The sequence below is a fragment of the Panthera tigris genome, chromosome C1, assembly GCF_018350195.1.
Source record: "Panthera tigris isolate Pti1 chromosome C1, P.tigris_Pti1_mat1.1, whole genome shotgun sequence".
Lineage (NCBI taxonomy): Eukaryota > Metazoa > Chordata > Mammalia > Carnivora > Felidae > Panthera > Panthera tigris.
Window position 1 is genome coordinate 14,768,871 of NC_056667.1, and position 23,017 is coordinate 14,791,887.

The 23,017-nt window shown below is 52.4% G+C and overlaps 1 long non-coding RNA gene across 3 annotated transcripts in view; it reads right to left on the bottom strand.

Moving 5' to 3' along the window:
* Positions 1-23,017, bottom strand: part of LOC122241227 — a 42,026-nt gene that overhangs the window by 2,172 nt on the left and 16,837 nt on the right. Inside the window, exons 3-4 of one of the 3 annotated variants that reach the window (XR_006221261.1) lie at positions 12,548-12,613; positions 1,554-1,577 (exon numbers count right to left, since the gene is read on the bottom strand). This is a non-coding gene — a long non-coding RNA (uncharacterized LOC122241227). Of the gene's footprint in view, positions 1-1,451; positions 1,578-12,547; positions 12,617-23,017 lie in introns of all 3 variants that reach the window. The other 2 variants (XR_006221259.1, XR_006221260.1) reach the window with 2 other exon arrangements.

Consider the following 23,017-nt stretch of genomic DNA (forward strand, 5'->3'; position numbering starts at 1 on the left):
TCATGTCTGTCTTCCCCACGAGAGCAAGGACCACTTCTACTTTGTCCTCGCCACTGGGACCACAATGCTTGACACTTTGTGGGAGGTAAAAATGTTTGTCATGGGAGCCAATGAAAGAATCAAGTGTAACCCTCTTCAAGCCAGACCATTTTTCCTCCTCCCTGAAGTCAACATCAGCATGAGTCACAGTCAGAAGAACATTAGTCTTATACCCAGAAATCACGAGAAGGCAAGTTGAAGGCTTTATGTAGTTTCTTGAGAGAATGCCAGAAGTATGGGTTACATCCATCACTCAGACCAAATATCTTTAAATCTCTCCAGCTCTGCCTCTGGCCTGCTCTAGCCTCTCAGGAAAATGGGCCAGTCTAGGCCAGAAGCCCAGACTGAGATGCTGCTGGTCATTTTTCTCGTTGAGGGATCTAGAGACGCTCTGGAACCTTCCTTCTCTAAGGGAAGGATTCCCTGGCCTGCCATGGGAAATATGAACCCCTGAAAGACTGGTAGACAAAGAGCTCTCAGTCCCCTACCTCCAGGCTCAACCAGCCTGTCCTGAGGTCCCCTTGGAAGGGACTGACGGAGGAGCCCCTCCCCTACCATCTACTGTATAAACCAGCAATGAGGAAAGACAGGATGAAAGGGGTGCCTTTCATCCCCTTTCATTACAGATAAACCTAGAGTCCATACAGTCCTCACAGAATGTCTGTGCTATAAGGGAGTTGACAAAAAAGAAATATACTCTGAGCCTTCAATAAGTTTCTTCCCTTCCCTGAGTTTCAGCTTGTCCATCTGTGAGAGGCTGCTAGACTCCCTTCCAGCTGGAAACCAAGATGGGGTCCTCATAAACCTAGAGCAGCAAAAGAAATTGGCCTGGAACTTTGGGACGTGGAATTAGAGAGGACCAAGACTTCCCTGGGGTTGGTCACATTTCTGGGGCAGGAATACATGAAGATGAGAAGGCTCCTAAGTGACCAGAAGCCTAGGATGGCTTTTGTCAAAATGTATGTGGCACAAGAGTGCCTCTAGGTGTAGTCTTAACCGCATATCACCTTTCTTTCCCATTGCCCTCAGGTAGCTTGCCCAGGACACACGTTTAGGCTGCTTAGTATTGACGATACGCATCCAATCTCCCTCACAGGGCTGTAAAGACCCCCACAGTCAGTAAGCACATTCATTTTGGGGCGCCTCATGGCGCCTGGTTAAGCATCCGACTCTTGATTTCAGCTCAAGTCATGATCTCACAGTTCATGAGATTGAGCCCCGCATCAGGCTCTGCACTGACAGCAGGAGTCTGCTTAGGATTCTCTCTCCCTTTCTCTCTGCCCCTCCCCTGCTTGCTCTCTCTCTCTCTCTCTCTCTCTCTCTCTTTCAAAACAAATAAACTTGAAAAAGAAAAAGAAGCACACTCATTTTTGCAACCCTGGTAATGGCGGGGGGTGGGGGGGTGCTGTAACCTGTGTGCCAATGGACGCTCATTAAATGTCTGCTGACTTGATTTTTTTGAAAAACTGACTTCAGTGCCTGCTGGCTGTGTGATATTGGGCAAGTTTCTTTACCTTTCTGAGCTTCAGTTTTCTCATCTGTAAGACAAAAATAAAAAACATACATACCTATGAGGTCATTTGGAGGATTATATAAAGTTATGCATGTAAGATGTTTAGCTCTACATCTATCACAGACAAGGTTCTCAAAATGTTAATACTTAATAGTATTAATCGTGGTAGTGAAGATGGTGGTGATGGTGATGGTGGTGATGAAGATGATGGTGGTGATGGTGGTGATGGTGATGATGAGGATGATGGTGGTGATGGTGGTGATGATGGTGATGAGGATGATGGTGGTGATGGTGGTGATGGTGGTGGTGGTGGTGATGGTGATATAGGTGGTGATGGTGATGGTGGTGATGAAGATGACGGTGGTGATGGTGGTGATGAGGATGGTGATGGTGATGGTGGTGATGGTGGTGATGATGGTGATGAGGATGATGGTGGTGATGGTGGTGATGGTGGTGGTGGTGGTGATGGTGATATAGGTGGTGATGGTGAGGGTGGTGATGGCGGTGATGGTGGTGATGGTGGTGATGAAGATGATGGTGGTGATGGTGATGAGGATGATGGTGGTGATGGTGGTGATGGCGGTGATGAGGATGGTGATGGTGGTGATGAGGATGATGGTGATGATGGTGGTGATGGTGGTGGTGGTGGTGATGGTGATATAGGTGGTGATGGTGAGGATGGTGATGAAGATGATGGTGGTGATGGTGGTGATGAGGATGATAGTGGTGATGGTGGTGATGGCGGTGATGGTGGTGATGGTGATATAGGTGGTGATGGTGACGGTGGTGATGAAGATGACGGTGGTGATGGTGGTGATGATGGTGATGATGGTGGTGATGGTGGTGATGGTGGTGATGGTGATATAGGTGGTGATGGTGATGGTGGTGATGAGGATGATGGTGGTGATGGTGGTGATGAGGATGGTGATGGTGGTGATGAAGATGATGGTGGTGATGGTGGTCATGATGGTGATGGTGATGGTGGTGATGGTGGTGATGAAGATGGTGGTGATGGTGGTGATGAGGATGGTGATGGTGATGGTGGTGATGGTGGTGATGAAGATGATGGTGGTGATGGTGGTGATGGTGGTGATGGTGGTGATGATGGTGATGAGGATGATGGTGGTGAGGTGGTGATGGTGATATAGGTGGTGATGGTGACAGTGGTGATGAAGATGATGGTGGTGATGGTGGTGATGATGGTGATGAGGATGGTGGTGATGGTGGTGATGAGGATGATGGTGAGGGTGATGGCAGTGGTAGTGATGGTGGTGTTGCTGGTGGCATTGGCAGTAGTGACGACTGTAATGGTGGTGATGGTGGCGTCAGTGATAAAGAGGATGACGCCATGATGGCAACGACAAGTCAGCTCAGGTTAACCCAGCTGGCCTGTCAGCTCCCACTGGCCCCTTGAGTCCAGATAATATTTGGCAAAGCAGGTACTTGAAACCCTGACAAGGCCTTTTGGCCTCAAGAACTGCCACTGAGGTGGCAACAGAAAGCATACAGCCACGCTCAGTAAGAGGTTGGGATGTTTCATATGGCATGTTTTGCCAACAAAAGGTGAAGGTAGTAATTTTGAAAGGAATATCTGTGCACTTGAGCTACTAAACAACCATTTAACACAGTGTTCAGCAGGGAAGGCAAGACACGTGGGCAATGAGAAATACGTATCCATTACACCCCAGAGGATGGCTGACGCCTGTGTGGATCAGGGACTGAATCCCACTCGTCTGGGAAAGGGGCTGCCTATGGAAATAAACCACAGACCTTTGTTGAGCACCTGCCGGGTGCAGGGCTGGGCTCTGCAAAGGGGTACAGTTGAGTATGGAACCCAAATGTTACCTTGAAAAGCCAGGTGTGGAGAAAGGAAGCAAAATATAGAGAATAAAGATGCCGGTGTCTGTCCATTCATTCAACAAACATGCACTCATCACCTGGAATGTATCGGGTCTATGGTATGTACTGGGAATACTAAAATAAAAGAAGGCTCTGTTCTCAAGGAGCTCCCTGCCTGGTAAGGAAAACAGAGTAAATAAATACTCGCAAAAGAATGGGCTCCAACCCATACAATGGCCTTCCCTCACAGAGGACTCACTATGTGCCAGGCACTGGGCCCAGGGCTTTACTTCTGTCATCTCATTACATTAATCTTACCATGAGCCTGTGAAGTTGGAGCCATTAGGATCCCCACTTTGCAGAGAAGCAGCCAGGGAGCCACAGAGGGGAAGTCACTTGCCCTAAGTCACAGAGCTCCTAAGTGGAGGAGTCAGGATTTGAGTCTGGCTTTGAGGCTTTTAGGAACCCTCCTGGCCTAGGAGATAGGGGGCCAACTCTACTTGGGGGATGAGGCAGGGGGGTTCAGAGGAGACCACTGAGCTGGGTCACAAAGAATGAGGAGAACTATGCCAGGAGCTGGGATGCAGAGGGCAGGCAGGGCATGGGCAGAAAAAGGCTTTCTAGAAGTAGCCACAGTGGGAACAAGGGCGTGGAGGTGAGAAAGCAGGTAGCATTCCCAGGGGACAGTGAGGAAAGCAATGTGGCTGGAAAATTCCTGCAGACAAAGGGGAGTTGAGACTGCTAAGTGAGAGGCAGGGCCAGGTGCAGATCCCTGGTCTGAAAGCAGGGCTACTGGGAGCCTCACACAGCCTGTGCTGAGCCCTGCACTCCTACTGGGCAGTGCCTCCTTGCCCTCCCAGCATCTGGCCCTTAAGAAAGCCAAATCCTTCCTAGGCACCAGCTTAAAACTCCACTTTCAGGTACGGCTGATGTGGTGGAAAGAGCACAAATCTGGGCTAGAATTCCAGCTCCGACCCAACTTGGGGCAAGTGATCTAACCTTTCTGAGATTCTATTTTCTCACCTATAAAATGGGCTGATTTATAGCTACCTCACTTTTGTAAGAAGTAAACAGTATGATACTACTAAAAAGAAAAAATGCTAGCCTAAGGTCTGGCAGCTGGCAGTTCCTAAATAATAGATCTTTTCTTTCTCTCCCCTCCCTTCCTTCCTGGTTTCTCCTGTTCCTAAATAACATGGAAACCACAGAGCCTCCATTTTCTGAATGTCCTGATCTCAAATATTCTGTCCCTTTGTCCCGACAAACCATCAAAGATCCCAGGAGTCCTAAAGTTTCTACATCCGAATCATGTTCTCCAGAATGTGCAGCCTTCCTAGAATTCCTTTGTGGGTGCTTGGGGTTCAGAAAATATCTTCCCCATTTAGGGAGGATGCAAGTTTAATACAGGTAATGTGGGAAGATGCTTGCCACATTCCCCAGTGTTCTGTCTATCCTTAGATTAGAAATAAGTCTAGGGGATGGGCGCCTCAGTGACTCAGTCAGTTGAGCATCCGACTCTGGCTCAGGTCATGATCTCACGGTTTGTGGGTTCAAGGTCCACGCGGGGCTCTGCACTGAGTATGGAGCCTACTTGGGATTCTCTCCCTCTCTCTCTGTCCCTCCCCCCTCAAAATAAATAAATAAACTTTAAAAAAAAAGAAAGAAAGAATCTAGGGACACCTCGGTTGAGCATCTGACACCTGATTTCAGCTCAGGTCACGATCCTAGGGTCATGAAATCGAGCCCTGCATGAGGCTCCACATGGAGTGCAGAACCTGCTTGGGATTCTCTCTCTCTCTCCATCTGCTCCTCCCCCATTCTCTCTCTTTCTCTCAAATAAAAAATTTATAGGTGTACCTGGGTGGGTCAGTCAGTTAAGCATCCAGCTTCAGCTCAGGTCATGATCTCGTAGTCCATGAGTTCAAGCCCCGCGTTGGGCTCTGTGCTGACAGCTTGGAGACTAGAGCCTGCTTCAGATTCTGTGTCTCCCTCTCTCTGCCCCTCCCCCACTCATGCTCTGTCTCTCTCTCTCTCTCTGTCAAAAATAAATAAACTTTAAATATATATATGTGTGTGTGTGTGTGTGTGTGTGTGTATAAATTAAGAAAAGAAATAAGTCTAAAATACTAAAGACAGATGAGGTTGGTTGCTTCTGGAAGGTGCTAGATGCAGAGGAGATCCTGAGGAGTCCCCTACCTGGGTCTGAGAACTGGGAGGACACAACGTCCCCATCCACCCCTTCCCTGAGCTCCAGATGCTTCTACCAACTGCCACTGGGATGCCTCAGAGGCAGTGTAAACTCAACATGACCATAACTCAGCTCCTGCTTTTCATCTTCAAGCCTGCCAGTCCCACATTCACTGCCACGGCCCCAAGGCTGTTCAGATATCAAGAGGGCGTTGCCAACACCCCTCCCCCTACCGGCCTCCTACTCACCTATCACTGAGCCTGGTCTGTGCCACCACCTGGTGGCCCCATGCCCCCCCTCCTCTGCATCCCCACCCTTGTGACCTAAGCCAGGCCCTAGCTTTCTCCAGCGACAATCCCACCCTCCTGCCTGGTGATCCTGCATTCATCACACCCATCCTTGCAAAATGCAAACCTGCTTATGTCACTTCCTGGCTTGATGGTTCCTACTGCTCTTAGAATAAAGGCATCATTGCTTTAAAGACAACCTTCCCTAGTGGGTCAGGAGGGTCCTGTGGGTTGGCCCCATCTTCCTGTCTATTCTTCACACCCCTCTCACTCAGACAGACACAGCACCTTCCTCTCCCTTCTGTACACTTGCCCTGCTCCTTCCCACCCCAGGGCCTTTGCACACGTTTTTTCTTCTCCCTGAAAAGCTCTTCTAGCCCCTGTTACCTAAATAGCATCTTGTATTTAACATCTCAGCCAAAGGATACTTCCTCCAGGAAGTCTTCTGTGACTTTCCAGACTAATTCTGGGTTCCCATAAAGCACCACATTATCTCTATGGAGCACTTATCACAGTCGTGATTGTGCATTGATTTGTGTGGACATTTGATTAATGCCAGTCTCCCCAGAACTCCCCAGAGGCAAGGATCGTGGCTGGTTTTGTGATTCCAGAACAGAGGGCACTGGTACATCTTAAGCACACGACGCATAGAACAAAATGAACGAATGCCATGATGCTTCTGCAGGTGTACACCCTCCACTTCCTGATCTTCTGTAAACCTTAGACTTCTACAAAGGCAGATGGAGACATTGAGAGGAAAAGGGACCTGTCAAGTCACAGAGCAAGTAGACATCTGGGCCAGGACCAGGAGAATCCAGGCTCCCTGACTGGGACACACTCCCCACCTGCTGACTTGGGGGTTCAAGCTCCACAGTGAGGGGAGGGATGCAGGAAAGACTGTCCTAGAGGACCCCAGAAGGGAAGAACTTTATAGGCTGGGTTTCTGCACACCTGGGCTCTAATCCAGGCTGCAAGCACCCTGGCGAGAAAAATGTGTTTTTCCCGTGTTATGCTGGGCCCTGCCGACACCACATGCAAATGTATGCAAATTATGTGCAAACACAGTCTCTGGCTTGGATGAGAGAAACCAAAAGCCTGGTACCAGGGGGAGCCATCTGAGATTAGACGAAGCTGGCAGGCCCTTCTGGCCATAAAGTTCTGACGCAACCCGTTGGCTACACAACTAAGGATGGGGGGCATTAGCAGGTGAGAGCATCTCCTCCAAAAAATCCCCCGCCCTCCTGTCCTCCCATCAACTCCGGGGGGACTTGGGTGCTGGGAACTTAGGGCTATTTTTCCAGGAGTGGGGTCACCCCCCTGCCCACCCATCCTCAGCACAGCTGTAAGAAGGTTCTGCTCGGAAGGCACACCTTTTGGAGGAGTCAGTAGCGTCTCCTTATGCCCTCACTCAAGTGCACCCCAAAACAGAGCCCGTGGCCCCACCTTCAGAGACAGAACTTGTGGGTCCAGAAGGGCCCTCACCTTTTGCTTAGCTGATGCATTCCTATCCCTCGAGACTCAGCTCAAGGATCCCCTGGGAAGCACCTCCCCCATCCCCTCACTGTCCCCAGTTGGCATGGACCTCCGCCCTCCTTGCGTCTCCCTGGATGCCGTCCAGCAGAGCGCAGCCCCCGGGGGAAGGTTGCCGTGTGAGGATCTGTCCCTCCCACTGGGCTGGGAAGGCCTCGGAAGCTCATGACCAAAAGTGGGGGGCAATCTGATGTGTGAATGAATGAATGTGAATGAGTGAATGTGAGTGATGGGGAAGAAGGAGAGAAGAAATCGAGCATCGCTGATCTCTTCAGGGAAACCCTAGAAGGTCTGGGAGGCTGGACGGTGGGGGCTGGGTAGATCCGGCCTCTAGTCCCAAGGTGCCCCTGAGGCCTAGCCCTGCCTTGGCTGACACCTTCCACACCTCCTGCTCCCCTTCTCCCATCCCAGGCTCGGCCTAATCGGCTGTCAGCACCAGTCCTTCGTCCAGAAAGTGAGCTGTTCCTTGAAACCTCATGGCCCATGATTAGATCTATGGCAGCTTTCTAAGCAGCTCAGTGGTTTCCATGGCAACCCAACTGGTACCCAACTGGCAGCGGGCCACCTGGAGGAGAGGGAGGGAGGAGGGAGACAGGTGTGGGGTGCTGCTTGAGGCAGGGAGAGGCAGACAGGATGGAGATGTCAGGAGAGGCCTGGGGAGAGGGAGGGGCCCATGTCACAGAGACCTGGGATGTGTGGGGGTGAGCTGGGGAGGTGGGGCGCAGGACCCAGGAGAGGTCAGACAGGGGCAGGTCTGGGAGGCCGCAGGGGCTTGCGAAGCTGGGGGTGGGTGGGAGAAGCGGAGCTGGGGGAGACGGATGGAAAGCCAGGAGTGATGGCAGAAGGCAAAGAGAGCCTGAGCAGGCTGAGGAAAGAAGCAGGAAGCCAGAGGCCCGCACACTGGGGAAGCTAAGGCAGAAAATGCCCTCCGGCCTGCCCACACCTGCCCGGTCCTGGCACAAGGTCAGCCACCCCCCACGAGGTCCATCTGCCTCTGACCTCAGCCCATCTCCAGGCTGGGGGTGAGGGGCCTGGCAGAAGAGAGACCTACTTGACCTTCAAAAGGCAAAAGGGCCTCTTCAAAAAGGCCCCACGTGGCTTAAGTGCCCAGGTTCCTGACGAGGCTGCTTAACGTGCAGCTGGGACTCAGGCAAGCAATGATGCTGGCAAGAAACGCAGTGGGCCTGCAGCGGGCCTCCAGCGGGCAGGGCGGCCTGAGGCTGCCTGCCAGAGAGAATGACAGGGGCGGGGCAGGAGATGAGGCCTGGGGTCGCTTTGTCAGGATGAGACAGCCATGAAGAGGTGCCCGGCTGGGGGTCAGAAATCCAAGAACCGCCCCGTCTCTCTGTCCGGTCTTGGACTGACTTGAGTCACTTCTTTGCAAAAACGGTTTGAGTCAGATTAGGCACCTGGTGGGAGTCCTTCAGGGATGAGGGACAGGAGCCCAGCTCAAAGTGGCTAAAGCCAGAACAAAATGGATTTGCCCACGACATTGAAAAGTCCAGTGGCTTCAGGCATGGACCAGGCACTCGAGAAGTGTCCCAGAGGACGCCTCTCCCCTTCACTTCCTTCTTGGCCGCTTTATTCCCAGGCCACCCTTCCCCGAGGCAGTACAAGGTCACCAACGGCAGCTCCAGGCTTAATCCTAGTTCAGCAGGAGACTCTCTCTACCGGTGCCAGCAAAAGTCTCCGGGCTGACGCTCACTGGGCAGGACTGGGCCCCCTACCTGTCCCCGAGTAATAACAGAGTGACAGTGAACCCTCCCGCAACTGGACACACGCCAGGGACTGCTCTAGGCACTTTGCATGTATAAGCCTATTCTGTCCTCAAAAATGCCAGGACCCCTCTTATTTCCACTTCACAGATGAGGAGACGGAAGTACAGGAACCTTCTATAACTTGTCCATGGCTTGTGGCTGGTGGGGCTGGATTCCAGCCACCCAGGCAGTTTGACCTCAAGGTCCACATCCTCAAATGCACAGGGTCACCTAGAGGGCTTGTGGAAGCAGGCTCCCGCTTCCAGGGGTTTGGGCTGCATCCAGGAATGGATGTTGCCATCTGCAGACCACGCTGTCAGTAACATTGAACTACCCCCAGATGCTTCTCATGAGCCGCTTGGCTCAGCTGCTGGAACCAATCACAGTGGCTCTGATTTGCCACACGTGGGTCCCACAGCCAACCCAGGTGTGGGGGACGTGGGGGCCAGTACCTAAGTCACATGGACCCAAAATGAGGAAGGCAGCATAAAGGACGTAAAGAGTTTCTGTAATCACAAAGAAGGGATGTTTGGACAACTTGGTACCCTCCCCGTGCCTCAATTTCCTCATCTGTGATTTGGGGATGTTAACAGTTCCTGCCTCGTGGGATTACTATGAGAATGAAATTAGTCAATACCTGTAAAGCACTTAGCTCGTGCCTGGAACATAGTGAGAACCTGATGAAAATTAGATACACACTCCATGCGCATTAGCACGAACACACACACACACACACACACACACACACACACACTGATACTTGTGAACAAGAACATAAAAGCACCCAGTCCCACACTTGCAAATACATGTGAGCATGCAAACACATCCAGAACATACAACTTCGAGCACGTGAACATATGGAACACCTCAAGGACACACGTGAGGACACGGATGTGAACACAAAAGGACACGTGCCCTAAGACCTTTGCACACACGGTAAGCTGGCCCCCTCAGTTTGTTCTTGTGGATCCTCTCTGAGTCCACTGCTGCTGGCTGCTCCCCCAAGTTAGGTCTCCTTGTGGGTCTCAGAGAGAAGAGGCAGGTCGGGGACAGGACCACATCAGAGCCAACAACCAGACATTTAAATCCGTCACAGTCAGATTTGTGACCATCTCCAACAATTACTTCAACAATAGTTGGGTGACCTTGAGTGAGTTGCTTAACCTCTCTGAACCTGTTTCCACCTTCATAATAACGTGGGGATGACACATACCTATTTCCAAGGGTTGTAGTGAGATTTAGGTGTCTGGGCTATAGGAAGTGCTCAATGAGAGGTGGCTGTGTGCACGGTTTTAGTATAATAAGCATCTCTAGTTTCTGGATGGGCTTCCAGACGTGGGAGGGAATCAGTGCAAATTTGTACAAGTAGCTGGGATGGGGTCAGCCTTCAAAGCCGCAGCAGAACCAGGTTCTCTATCCCGCCACCAAGACAGTGGGAGCAGCTACGATGCCGACTCACTGTCCCCTCCCAGAGCTGCAGCGTGCCCAGCAGGGCTGAGAGCTGTTGATGGTGTTCCCTGAGGCTCAGGGCTTCCCCCTGCAGCTCCAAGTGGCAGGGAAGTGTTTAGAAATTACAACAATCTGTAATTTGTGTTCAGCGATGTGTGTAAATGTATAGGATCCATATTGGCTGTGGGCAGACACGATTTGCTTTGCAGAATGGCCTTCTTGGTGGGCAGGCAGCAAGGAGCAAGGTCTGAAGTCACCCGTGACAGCTTCACAATCAAGGACAAGAGCGTGTTAGGGCTAAGACAGCATCCAAGGTAGCGCTCTAAAGTTCTCCACGGCCAGGCCCCGTCCCTGTATAGGCTGCAGCTTGCTACCCCCTGCCACCCTCCCTGGCAGTCAAGCCAAGTGGTTAAGAATTTGAGCATAGGACAAGAACTTGGGCCTAGGGCATCCAAACAGACCTGGAATCAAATCCTGGCTTCACCACCCTCTCCCCAGGTGGCCTTGGGTGAGTCCCAGCTTGGGTGAGCTTCTGGGGCCTCAGTTCCTCCTCTGTAAGACAGAGGAAATAAAAGAGCCTACCTCCTAAGGCAGAGACATCAGAGAGAGATCCTATATGTTGGCGTGTAACAAGTACTCAGTCAACAGCACCTAGGATTTTTCCACCAGGCTGGCCTCCTCACTAGGTGCTCTTCACCGTTTTGGGAGGGCTTTGTTTTTGGTTTTGGTTTTGGGTTTTTTTTGCCCAGAAACAACCACTGAGCCTTGGTTCCAAGACAACCATCTCCCACTGGCACCTGGAAACACCACTTGGCACAGACTCTCAAGAAACAACAACGGCAGCATCTGCCCCACAAGAGGTGTGACTCACTTCTGTTTTTTAAATACGTTGAGCATTAAACTGAGATCCACGATGATGGGGCGTTTGTCTTGTGTACTGTTGTACCCCCAGCTCCTAGAACAGTGCCTGACACACAGTAAGCACTCAATAAATGTTTGTGCAACTAGTGGATACATTTGTCCACTCACTCATTCTGGAAACATTGCTACTATATCTCAGACACTGAGTGCAGGCTGAAGTCAAGTACAGGCTGTGGGGAGAAAGGAACACGGAGGCAAAGAGAAGGTGACAGTTCCTCCAAGAGGCCTGGCCCCTCTTGCAGGTCCAATCTTGGCTTTGACCCTGAGCTTTTGGAAGTCACCCCCTCCCAGATTGTTTATTCATTCAAAAAGTATTTGTTACTCAGTCCTGAACCCAACAGTGGTGCCAGAAAGCCTAAGTAGGTACTCTCCCTTTTAAGAACTTTTGAGAGCCAATCCAGATCAATCTGTCTGCTGTCCTATACTCTAGAGTTAGTATGAACTGGTTAATAAGTGCATAACCCGGGTGTTTGCTCATGAGAGTTGCTATGTCCCATCTGCTTCCCATCTCTCTCTAAAACTAGCATGACGGTGTGCAGAGGTCCCTTTCTGACTATCCCAGCTTAAGCCCAATTAGCTTCCAGCATGCATTGGGGCTGTTCATGCAGATTAACCTCCTCTCCTTGACAGCTGTCACAGAAGATAGTTTTCAGTCTAAAGTCCTGAGGCTGGCACTCAACAACAATGAACAATGTGACTCAGATGGATGGATGGATGGATGGAGGGATGGATGGATGGATACATAAACACACAAATTAAAGGGTCAATAGTGGATAGATGGGTATATGGATGGATGGATGAAATGTGGACACTCTCCTCACCTCTCCCATCTGATGGGCCCACCCCTCTGGTGATGAAAACCTGCAATGTCTGGCCCCAACTCAGGATAGGTAGGTGAATGGATGGGTCAGTCAGTATATGAACAGTTGACTCCCTGATCTCCTCTTCCCTTTCAGTTGGTCTACTCCTCTAAGCATGAAAACTTATGCACTGTTGCCTTGAGGGTTCCTCATAAGTCACTTACCCAAAATCCCAAGAGAGTAAGCCTCCAATGTTTCTCGATCAATGAGGAGCCTCCAATCAGCAAAATCTACTGAAATAAGTGAGACAATACTGATAAATATTCATTCATCCACTCATTCATTCACTTATTGAGCACCTTGTGTGTTAGGCACAGAATAATAAACCAGCCACTTACTAGCTTTAGGAACCTGACCAAGGTCAGCAAAAGAAACAAAAGACCTCCATATTCTCACATAGAATTTTGGATTTGCACATTTATACAAAATGCCCAACCTCTCACTCTCCTCCCCCATCCCCCTTGGACCTCCCCAGTCAAACCCCATTGAGGGTACCTCCACATAGAGACATTGGGCGGACCCATGGAAAGAGGGTCAGGTCATAGTTCCATGGTGAGGTTGATTTCCACTGAGCTCGGTTTAGTTCCATTCTACAAACATCCTCCGAAAGCCCTTCTGTGTCCATCTCTGTGGGATAGAAGATGGGCTCCTACCCTTGGACCCTCGCAGAACAATGGCAGGGCAGTGGGAAAGGTCTCAGCTACAATTAGAGGTAACGATCTAAGAGGGGCTCCTCTGGGGCAGGGGCTGTGTTTGAGTCATGTCTGGGTCCTCATGTGGTACGTTGTGGTACACAGTAGGTGTTCAATACAGATCTGAAGAATGAATGAATCTACCATTTTCCCCTTTGAGCTTCACCAGACATACCCAAAAAAAAAAAAAAAAAAAAAAAAAAAAAAGCCAACATGGGAATCTTTTTCCAACTTCAGAGATGCCAGTGATGCTTCTCCAGAAGGAAAGAGGACAAGGATGAGAAGGGGATTGGAAATGAGATTGAGGTGGGAGTGGAGTTTCTCTGGAGTGGCTCCTTTGGACTGGATCCTCAGGCAGGAACACCCTGGCCCAGGCTGTGAGTCCAGAGTAATGATGACGTGTGTCCAGAGTGAGCAAGCTGGTAAGGTCCCAAGACCCCGGCTTCTGAGCCTACAAATCTCCACCCAGCTCCCTGGCATCTTTGCTCATGCCCAATTTTGCTTTTCTAGATTTTGAGTAAAACTCTCACTAAAAAATGCTGCTGTTTCTCTGCTGGGCCCAGGGAACCCAGGAAAGTGCTGAAAACTTATACTGACCCTTTGCAGGGAGCACTGGCAACAAGCAGCAAATGCGGAAAACCGTAAGGGCAAGTGAATCAGGAGCCCCAAGCAGCTTGGTGTTGCTAAAAGAGCTGACCAAAGTTGGACCAGGCTCCTCTGCTTACAAGCTGTGGATAATCTTGGCAAGTTGCTTTACTTCTCTGAGCCTCAGGTTATCTATCTGTAAAACGGGGATCATTGTAGCAACCCATGTGGTGCCTGTGAAGATTCTCCACAGGAAAGAAGTGATTTTTGCTTGCGTTTGTATTTCAGGGTGAAAATTAAATGGAATGATGAAAGGAAGGCACTTAGCCCAATTCTTGGCACATGGCTGGCACCTCATACTTGCAGCATCTCCAGTGCAAGGGGCAGGTATCTGGGAAAGAAGAGGGCTTTGAAGAATGATGATGAAGATGGTGATGATGATGATGACAATGGGGATGGATATGACGATGACAGTGGTGAGGATGATGATGACATTGGGATGAAGGGGATGATGACGGTTATATTGACAGAGGTGATGATGAGATGTTGGGTTGAACGTGATGATGATGGAGGTGATGATGATGGGAGATGAAGGGGATGATGTTGGTTGTAATGATGGAGGTGATTAAGATGATGTTGGGATGAAGGAGATGATGACGTTGGTTATAATGATGGAAGGGGATGATGATGATGGAAGACGATAGCAGGAATAAAGAAGAAACTTGTACTGAGCACCTACCTTATTGCAGGTTAGGCTCTGCTCTAGAAGTTTCCCAGGCACTAGAGTACTGATTCCTCATTTTAACGATATTGTTTGCCCATTTCACAGATGAGGAACCAGAGGCTCAGAAAGGTTCAGTGACTTACCCAAAACCACACATCTCAATTCCAGGTCTGTCTAACTGCGGGCCATTAGCTCTCAACCTGAACCATCCTTCGTGAGTGGGATGCAGACAAAGCTGTTCGGCCAAGACGTGGCCTCTACCCAGAGAGAACTTTTTCTGATCTGCCATTCTCTGCCGCTTCCTGATCCATTCTTACTCATCTGCTCGGCCTCGGGGCTGGGGACACAGGAGAGGCTCACCTAGTTCCTTTCCCCCCGGGGATCTTTGGGTGATGTGAAGTGAGTTGGGGAGAGCACCACATGAGCAAGTACCTAAGAAACTACGTGATGAGAACCACTCTCAAGGCCAAGGGAGCATCGTGAGGGACTGATGTTCCGCCAGGGACAGGCACAGAAATCTTCACAGAAGCAGTGACTTTGGGCTGGTTTCAAGGGAGGAATAGGAGTGTGATGATAAAGTGAAAATGGCAGAGGGAGCTGCCTGAGTGAGGGCATGAGGGAGGAGAAGAAAATTTGTCCAGAGAATGATGTGGCCAGGGTAGAGGGACTCTGGAGGAGCAAGGGGCTGGCTTACAAAAGAGCCCTGAATGCCAAGCTAGGCAATTCGGACTTTCCCCAGAGGCAGTGCAGATCCATGAAGATTCCAGCTGGGGAGCGGGTAACCAAGTTTGCTCATGTTTTCCAAAGGCCAGCGCTGGTGGCAGTGGTGTGGAGAGTGGATTAGGCACGGGTGGGCAAGAAGGCATCTGGAGAGGGGCCTGGACTGGGTCTGGGCAGAGGTGAGAGAAGAGGGCTGAAAATACTGGCTTGTGTGTATCCCCAGCCCCGCTCTGCCATGCAGAGCCTCGGTTTCCTCATCTGAAAAATGGACCATCTCAAGGTTGAGAAGAATAACATATGAAAGTGATCGCTCCAGAGCTTGGCATAAAATTAGCACTTGGTAAATGCTGCTGCTGATTGTCCCCGTGTGATAAATGAAGAAGCTGACGCCCAGAAACGTGCTGTGACAAAGTCATACAGCTCGAGAGCATCCAAGCCTGGGGCAAAAGCCGTGTCTTCCCTCTCTCCATGCCTCAGTTTTATCATGTTTCTCTATCATGAGGGGTAAGTGGCCTCGCCTCAATTTCCTGCTCTGTATAATGGTATCAGGGACCTTCCTGGTGCCCGGAGTCAGGGCAAGGAAAGCAGCCAACACGCCAAGAACCAGGAGGGAGAGACTGGGGGTAGCCCCGGTGGGACCCAGTGGCTATAGAGCGTCCTCTCACTCCCCAGTCACGTCTTCCGCTGTCATCTGGCCTTGATTATGAAATCCTGCCCTGACTTCTTCAACGAGGTGGCATCGGTGGGCACAGGAGGGGCCTCCTCCTCCCCAGCCTGCCTAAAGGGCAGATAAAACTCCCCTACCTGGGAGCAGAGCCTCCGTGAGCAGGACTTCCCTGGGAGCCCAGATGAGAAGCTCATCCAAAATTGCTCTTGCTTGGGGGTCAAGCACTCTGGGTTCGAGTTCTGGCTCTGCCTCTAACTCCCTTTGTGACCCGGACATTCTCCTTCTTGGGACCTCAGCTTCCCCATCTCAGAGTCAGGGGGTTGGACTCTAAGCTTTGTAAAGGCCCTCTCGCCCATATTCTGCAGCCCCTTCAACCTTCATTCCACCTCCTCCCTCCTCCCCTGCTCTCTCCAGGTTCCTCCTTCCAAGCCTCCGACCTGCCCCCTGCTGTCATGCTCTTCGCTCAGGCTCCGGGGCTCCCAGGGTCCAAGGGGCAGAGATCCCAGCCGGCGCTGAGCATCTCCCCGGCTGATAACAGTCCCACTGACCAGCGGGGTGCCTCCTGATGCCAGTGATGCCCCCCAGCCCTCCCACTCAGGGTCAACAGTAGCCACAGAAAAACCCCTGGCCCTGTCTGAATTGACTTCAGAGCTTGGCCAGAGCCAGGGTTTAAAAATACAAGTGCCCGTGTGCCCACACAGCCTGCACTGCCCACTTCCCAGATGCCATCGTGGACGCCGTGGGTGGCACAAAAGGAACAAGGGGGGGTGGAGAGTCCAGAGAGGCCCGGGGGTGGCTAGTGAGGGGGACGGACATTCCTCAGAGCCTAGACCACGGAACAGGGCTGTTTACACCATCTGGCCGTACCCAGTTCTCCAGTCTCCAGAGAGGAGCAGGCCCGCATTGTGCAGACTTGCAGTATCATGGGCGCTAAAGTCGGATGTACCCGGAGTCACATCCTGGCCTGGCCGCTGACGGGCTGTGTGAGTTTGGGTAGGTCACCTGCCCCCCTCTGAGCCTCGGCCCCACTGGTAATATAGAGGTAATAAAGGTACATACTTCCCAGGGCCCTTGTGAGAGCTAGGACGACGCACGCAGAGGCCCTGAGCACAGGCCCGACGGGGCCATTGGAGCTGTCTTCGTCCTGTTACTATTTGGTGATGTGGGGGCTCTCTGCAAGGACTCCATCAGGGAGCGAAGGAGAGACTAGGGGCGGAATGTCCCGGCTCCGCTCTCTCACCCACCTCTGGAACCCCAAAAGTGCAGGCCCATCTGGCACCAACAAGGCTGACAGGGGAGCCCGGCTCCCTACAGACAGACAGGCAAGTCAGGGCCCAGAGAGAGACGGTGCCCTGCTCAAGCAGCTGGCAACCGCATGAGCGTCAGAACCTGGAAATCTGGGCCTCGCCTCCAAGGTGACAGACACAGCACCCCCAGAACCCGCAGGGCCCCTAGAGCTTACCCAAGCCACCCCTCTTCGGTTTTCCAAAAAGGGAAACTGAGGCCTGGAGGGGGAAAGGATTTGCCCAATTCATGACAGAGCTGGGACCCGAGCTAGGATTGCTGGCTCCCTGACCAGAGCTGTCCCACTCCATACGGCGGCCTCGCCCTCCCCTCTCCTGCCCAGGCCTAGCTGAGGGTCTCGGTCCCAAGGCGACAGCCAGGAGCCTGGTCCTGCCCCCCAGAGACTTCTGCTGGGGGCTGGGGGCACTGCCCTGTTCCCCAGTCCCACCAGGGCCTGCTACATCCTTACATAACCTGCTCTGAGTTACATAATCTGTTGCTGCTTCCTTCCGGAATGGGAGCTCCGGGAGCAGATTCCAGCGTGGGGAGAGGCTGTGAGCTGCCTCCGTGTGAAAATAGGGTCATTACCGGCACTCGGGCTCCAGTGCCAGCTAATGGCCTTCCCAACATGGCCTGGGGCCTGCCAGCCTCCTCCCGGCCCCGGGGGAAGTGGGAAGGCCCAGGTAGGACCTGAGCCCCATGCCGAGGCAGGGTACAGAGGGAGATCACAGTCTGTGAAGCCTTGTTGGGGGGTGGGGGTATCAGCCTGAGGCTGCTGCTCGAGCAGACACCGGTCCCCAGACTCCACAATCCCAGGCAAGCGCATAAGCCCTAAAGAATTCCCTGGACGGAAACCTAAGGCTGACACGTGTAGGGGCCATGGGCTGTGGTCTGAGTCTGACCTGGATTATCTTGGTCGTTAGCCAAATATCTACAGACACATCAAGGTGCTTCCCCTGCACCTCGGTTTCCTTATCTGGAAAATGGGACTAAGAGAAATTGGTTTTATTGGTTACTGTTCATGTTAAATAACATCCTGACTCGCGGGGACCTAGCACAATGCCTGGCACGAAATAAATGCCCATTTGGCAGATGAGACAGCTGAGGCTCAGACAGGTGCTATGACTTTAGGGAGCCACACAGCTGTGCATAAGACAGCCAGCCTACCGCGTGCCAGGCACATACGTGTTCTACAAATATTGGCCGGGCTACTCCCCCAAAACCAACTCCATGGAATGGGTCCTGTTATGCTTCCCATCTGACAAAGAACCCTGGCTTACAGGAGTTAAGTCACTTCCTTAAGGCACACATTTAGGAAAGGGCCGATCCAGGAATCCAACTCTGACCTGTGGCTCCAGAGCATGGGGGCAAGTGGCAGGCAAGCTAGACAGAAGTCAGGAGGGAGGCCCCTAGGGCCGTCACATCCTTTGGAAACGCAGTCGCCCCCACCCCCCACCTGTCCTGTCCCTGCCGCTGCTATGCTGCGTGACCTTGGCCCAGCCGGCTGACCCCTCTGAGCTCTCATCTCCCGGCTGAAACAGGAAGCCCGATCGCTGGGCTAACAATCACAGGGTTATTGTGAGGACACATTAAGACAACGAGTTGGAAACTGCTTTTCAGCGGAGAAAGTACCACACAGCTGTGCGTGGCTCATCACTTCCCCAGCCTCCCTCGCCCTGCAGCTCAGCAGGAACCGGCTAATGGCTGGACACCGGGGGCCTCGCAGCGTCCCTGGCTGTTCCAACAAACACCTCTCCCCTCCACTGCCCCTGCTCCGGGCTGCCCTTCGGACACAGAGGCGAAGCTCCCGGCCCGTCCTCTGGCTTCTCTCTAGCAGGCTGGGCCCGTGGGTCCTCACCTTCCCGCCTTTCTTTAAAAGAGCATTCATTTTAGCTGAGCCCGAACTAGGTGCTTCATGGGCAACCTCACACTTAATCCTCCCGGTGACCTGCATGAAGCTGGGATTCCTCCCCTTCATTTCATATATGAGGGCGCAAAGGCTCAGAGAGGTAAAAGTCAGTTGCTCGGTCACACAGCTGCCAAGCCGGTGGAGCCGGGACTCAAACCAATACACCCTGGCTGCGGAGTTCAAACTCGCAACTGCCTCCCCAACCCAGCTGCCCGTGAAATGTGGCCTGTTATGCTCATTTTTCAGGGGGAGAGACGGTCACTCAAAAAGGTTAAATAAAGCATTTGCCCAAGAAGCCCCAAACAAGGGCCAGGCTGCAAACTCAGGGCTTTGGTGGGGGGGGGGGGGGGGGCGGGGGAAGGGTAGCCCTTAGCTCCTTCCCTGCCGCTCTGTGTCTTGGTCAGGATGCATGAGTGAGAGCCGTCCAGTCAGCCCTCAGTCAGCCGGGCCGGCCGGACACCGTGAGAGTTGACAAAGAGGCACACGTAGGGACCCCGAGCCCCAGGGCAAAAGAGTGCCAGAGTGGGGGCCCGGCCAAGTCATGCCACTCTCTGGACCTCAGTCTCCCCAAGTGTACAAGAAGCTCCAGACCCTGGGTTGACTGGGGAGACCCCTTAAAGTCCCTCCAACTGCAGGAGGCTGTGTCCTGAGCAGGAGTCCCCAACCTGGCCAGTCACCAGAATCCCCTGGGAACTTGTTACAATCCCAAACACCAGGCAGCACCCCAGAGAGTCTGATTGAGTAGGATGTGGGAGGGGTCTGGGGACCGGTATTCTTTATAGCCACCAAGATCACTTCCCACACCCATATCCCCATCCCCACCCAAGCCTCTGTCATCAGCCAAAGTCTGAGAATCCTGGGCTAGGACAATTTTCCCGAGGCTAGGTGGACCCTAGTCCCCTGTGTGCCTTCAGAGCTCACACCTGGGGGAGAGGTGGTCCTCAGAGGTCCATGGGTGATCTGGGGTAGGTCATAGATGGAGTTGGGGGGGGGGTCTCTAATGTAGAGTCTCTAAGCAGCTCAGAATCAGGACCTGGTAGAATTCCAGATGCTGGGTTGGGCCAGGACCTTGAGGTGCCCCCCCCCCCACTTCTTATTTGAATAATTCTTCAGGTAGCAAATGCCGATTAGCAGCTACTATGTGTCAGGCACTGTTTTAGGTGCTGGGGGTGCAGCAGTGAGTAAAGCAATGTCCTTCCTCTTGTGACACGTCCATGCTGCTGGGGAAGATGGTCATAAAGTGGCCAAGGCTGGACAGCCCCTCTGGAGCTTCCAACAGCCTTCCACATCCATGACCCCTTGCCTATGACCCTAGTCGTGAGCTGGAAGCTTAGCCCCCATTGTACAGATGAGTCACTGAGGCTTGAAAGTCATCTCCATAGTCCATCTCCTTACTCTAGGCAAGCAACACCGCCATGCCTCCCAGCCAACCCTCTGTACGTCTGCCTCTGAGCAGAACTTTCCCTGTTGCCACGGCAACCCCCCTGGGGAGGCCTGTCCTACTTTATATCCCTGGCATAGAGCAGGCGGCCTCACCCCACCCCCTAAGACAGAGAGACGGGGCTTATCCCACTCATGGGGCAACTGGTCCCACTGGGGAGAGGACGGGGCTCCCTCATTCAGACATCCAATCAGTGCCAGGCAGCATCAATGTTGCACCAGGGACCAAGCCAGGCCCCAGGACAGAAGAAGAAACAACTTGTGGTCCCCGCCTTTAGACAGCACATGCTACCCGCCTGGGGGGGCTGACAAATGCAGCAGTGAGGGGATGGTGGTAGCAGAAGGAGAAGTGCACTTCTGGCCCTTCCCATGTATGAGCTCAAGTAATCTTGCCATTCACTCCTGCAGCAGGTGTCAATATTGTCCTCATTTTACAGATGAAGAAGCTGAGGCTCAGAGGAGTTAAGAAACTTGTGTAAGGTCACACAGCTGAGAAGCAGCAGGGCCAAACGTAGGACGCAGGGAGATCCCAAGCCACACCGTAGGTGCTCAGGGAGGGGGCCCCTAACTCCGTCACGCTGGTCCGGGATGGGGAAGGCGTCTTGTCCTCAAAAGTGATCTCAACAAAAGGAGACGGGAGGAGGGACACGAGCATAGTGCGGTGGGGGCTCTCAGGACTTCGTGACCACCTGGCAAGACCCAGAACTGCGGGAGTGGCCTGATCCTCCTCCCCCTGCCTGGTGGGGCCCAGCTGGGACTCGGTGTACCCGATGTGAGAAAAGCAAATGCAGTGGAAGGTGGCCAGTGCCAGAGAGACAGGCTCAGGAGCCACAGGGCACTGGCCCCTTGAAAAGTACCAAAGTGCTCCTGGTGGCTCCCGAGGACGCAGCTCGAGGCAGGCGTGCACAACCCCCCACGTGCCCGTCTTCACAGCCGTGGGCAAGGCATCTCTACACTCACACTCCCGTGTGAGCCAGGCGAGGGACTGATTGGCTTGATCTTTGCGGCGCCCGCAAAACCAACGGAGATGAATAGAGACTGTGGAGCTGACCGCCTGGGTTCACACTCCAGCCCTCCTACGTCCTAGCTGTGGGAAATTGGGCAAGTGATGTAATGGTGACCTGAATGGACACCTGCTATGAGCGGGAGAGGCACACGCAGCTGAGCACAAAGGTATGGGACGCGGACACCTGTGGCGCGCCGGCAGGGCAGCAAACACGCATGCGCGGGCCCAGTGGGCCCAGCCCCGTGTGAATACGTGGTTTCGCGTGTGCACCCCCGGGCCTGCGTGTGCAGTGGGCACCGTGGATGCATGGTTGAGGCTGATACACATGACGTAGATGGGTTTTGAGTTTTTCTCCTGGAGCCACTGAGATGCGAACAAATCTCAGCTCTGGAAATCACAGATCCATCAGCGAGGTGGGGGGGGGGGGTGAGGGGGGTGGTAAACAGTAAACAGGTACTCAAGGCATCAACCTCCTCCCACCGGTCCCCTGGGAGTGTTCAAGCCACAGGGAAGAGAAGCAAAGTGAGGATGAAAGTCGGGAGCTCACAGAGGGCGAGCCAAGCCATCAAGTGCTTCTGTTTTCCCAGTCGCGAGAGGGCCCGTTGTCTTGGGAAATACTCCAACGCCTGTCCAGGCCCCAGCCCACCCTCCACCAATCAGGAAACCCTCCTTCTAGGGAGAAAAAAATTCCACCTATCCCTACCACTGCCTTGGATCTTACTTGGAAAGAAGAGAATTAAAAGAAAAGCTTGCTCAGGTCATGATCTCGCGGTTGGTGACTTCGAGCCCCACGTGGGGCTCTTTGCTGTTACAGCATAGCCCACTTCGGATCCTCTGTCCTCCTCTCTCTCTCTCTCTCTCTCTGCCCCCCCCCCCCGCTCCCACTCTCTCTCTCTCAAAAATAAACATTAAAAAAAATCTTGCTTATTAGCAAGACCCCTCTTGGGAGATTGCCCAGAAGCAAAGCCTCCCCACCTCCCAGGGTGTAAGGAATAAGAGAGGGGGGTTCTGTGCCTCAGGCTATTGGTAATTAGTCAAGACTACAAGCCTAAGTAGCACAGGGTTAAATAGATCCTGAAATGAGGAAGACTTCTGTTTATTCAGCACTTTGGAGTATTCAAAGGCATTATCTTGTGAAACTGCATTGCAAATTTCTGCAGTTCAGAGAGGTTCAGTGATTTGCTCAAGGCCACACAGTATCTCATCTGTAGAGCTGAGACTTGACCCCTTGTCTGACTCCACATCTTGTGGCATTTTGTTTACATCATGGCATTGCCCAAACATAATATATCAATAGCACTACTAATAATAATATAGCATGGGGACTGCTCCCAGGGAGTAACATGGGACAAAACCAAAAAGCAAAAAAATAGAGGCTCATTTGTGCAGTTCCTACTCAAACAGTCCTGGGAGAAAGGAGGGCTCAGATGGCCTTCGAGACAAGGAAATGCTTTGTGGAGGATGGGGGGCTTTTTCACGGGCTTTAAAGAATGAGTAGGGTTTGGATAAATTGTGAGTTATGAGGCCATTCCAGGCAGGGGGACATCATGAGCAAAAAGGCAGAAACTAGGAGCTTGGAGTGTTGACATTAAGGGTGGAGGTGGGGA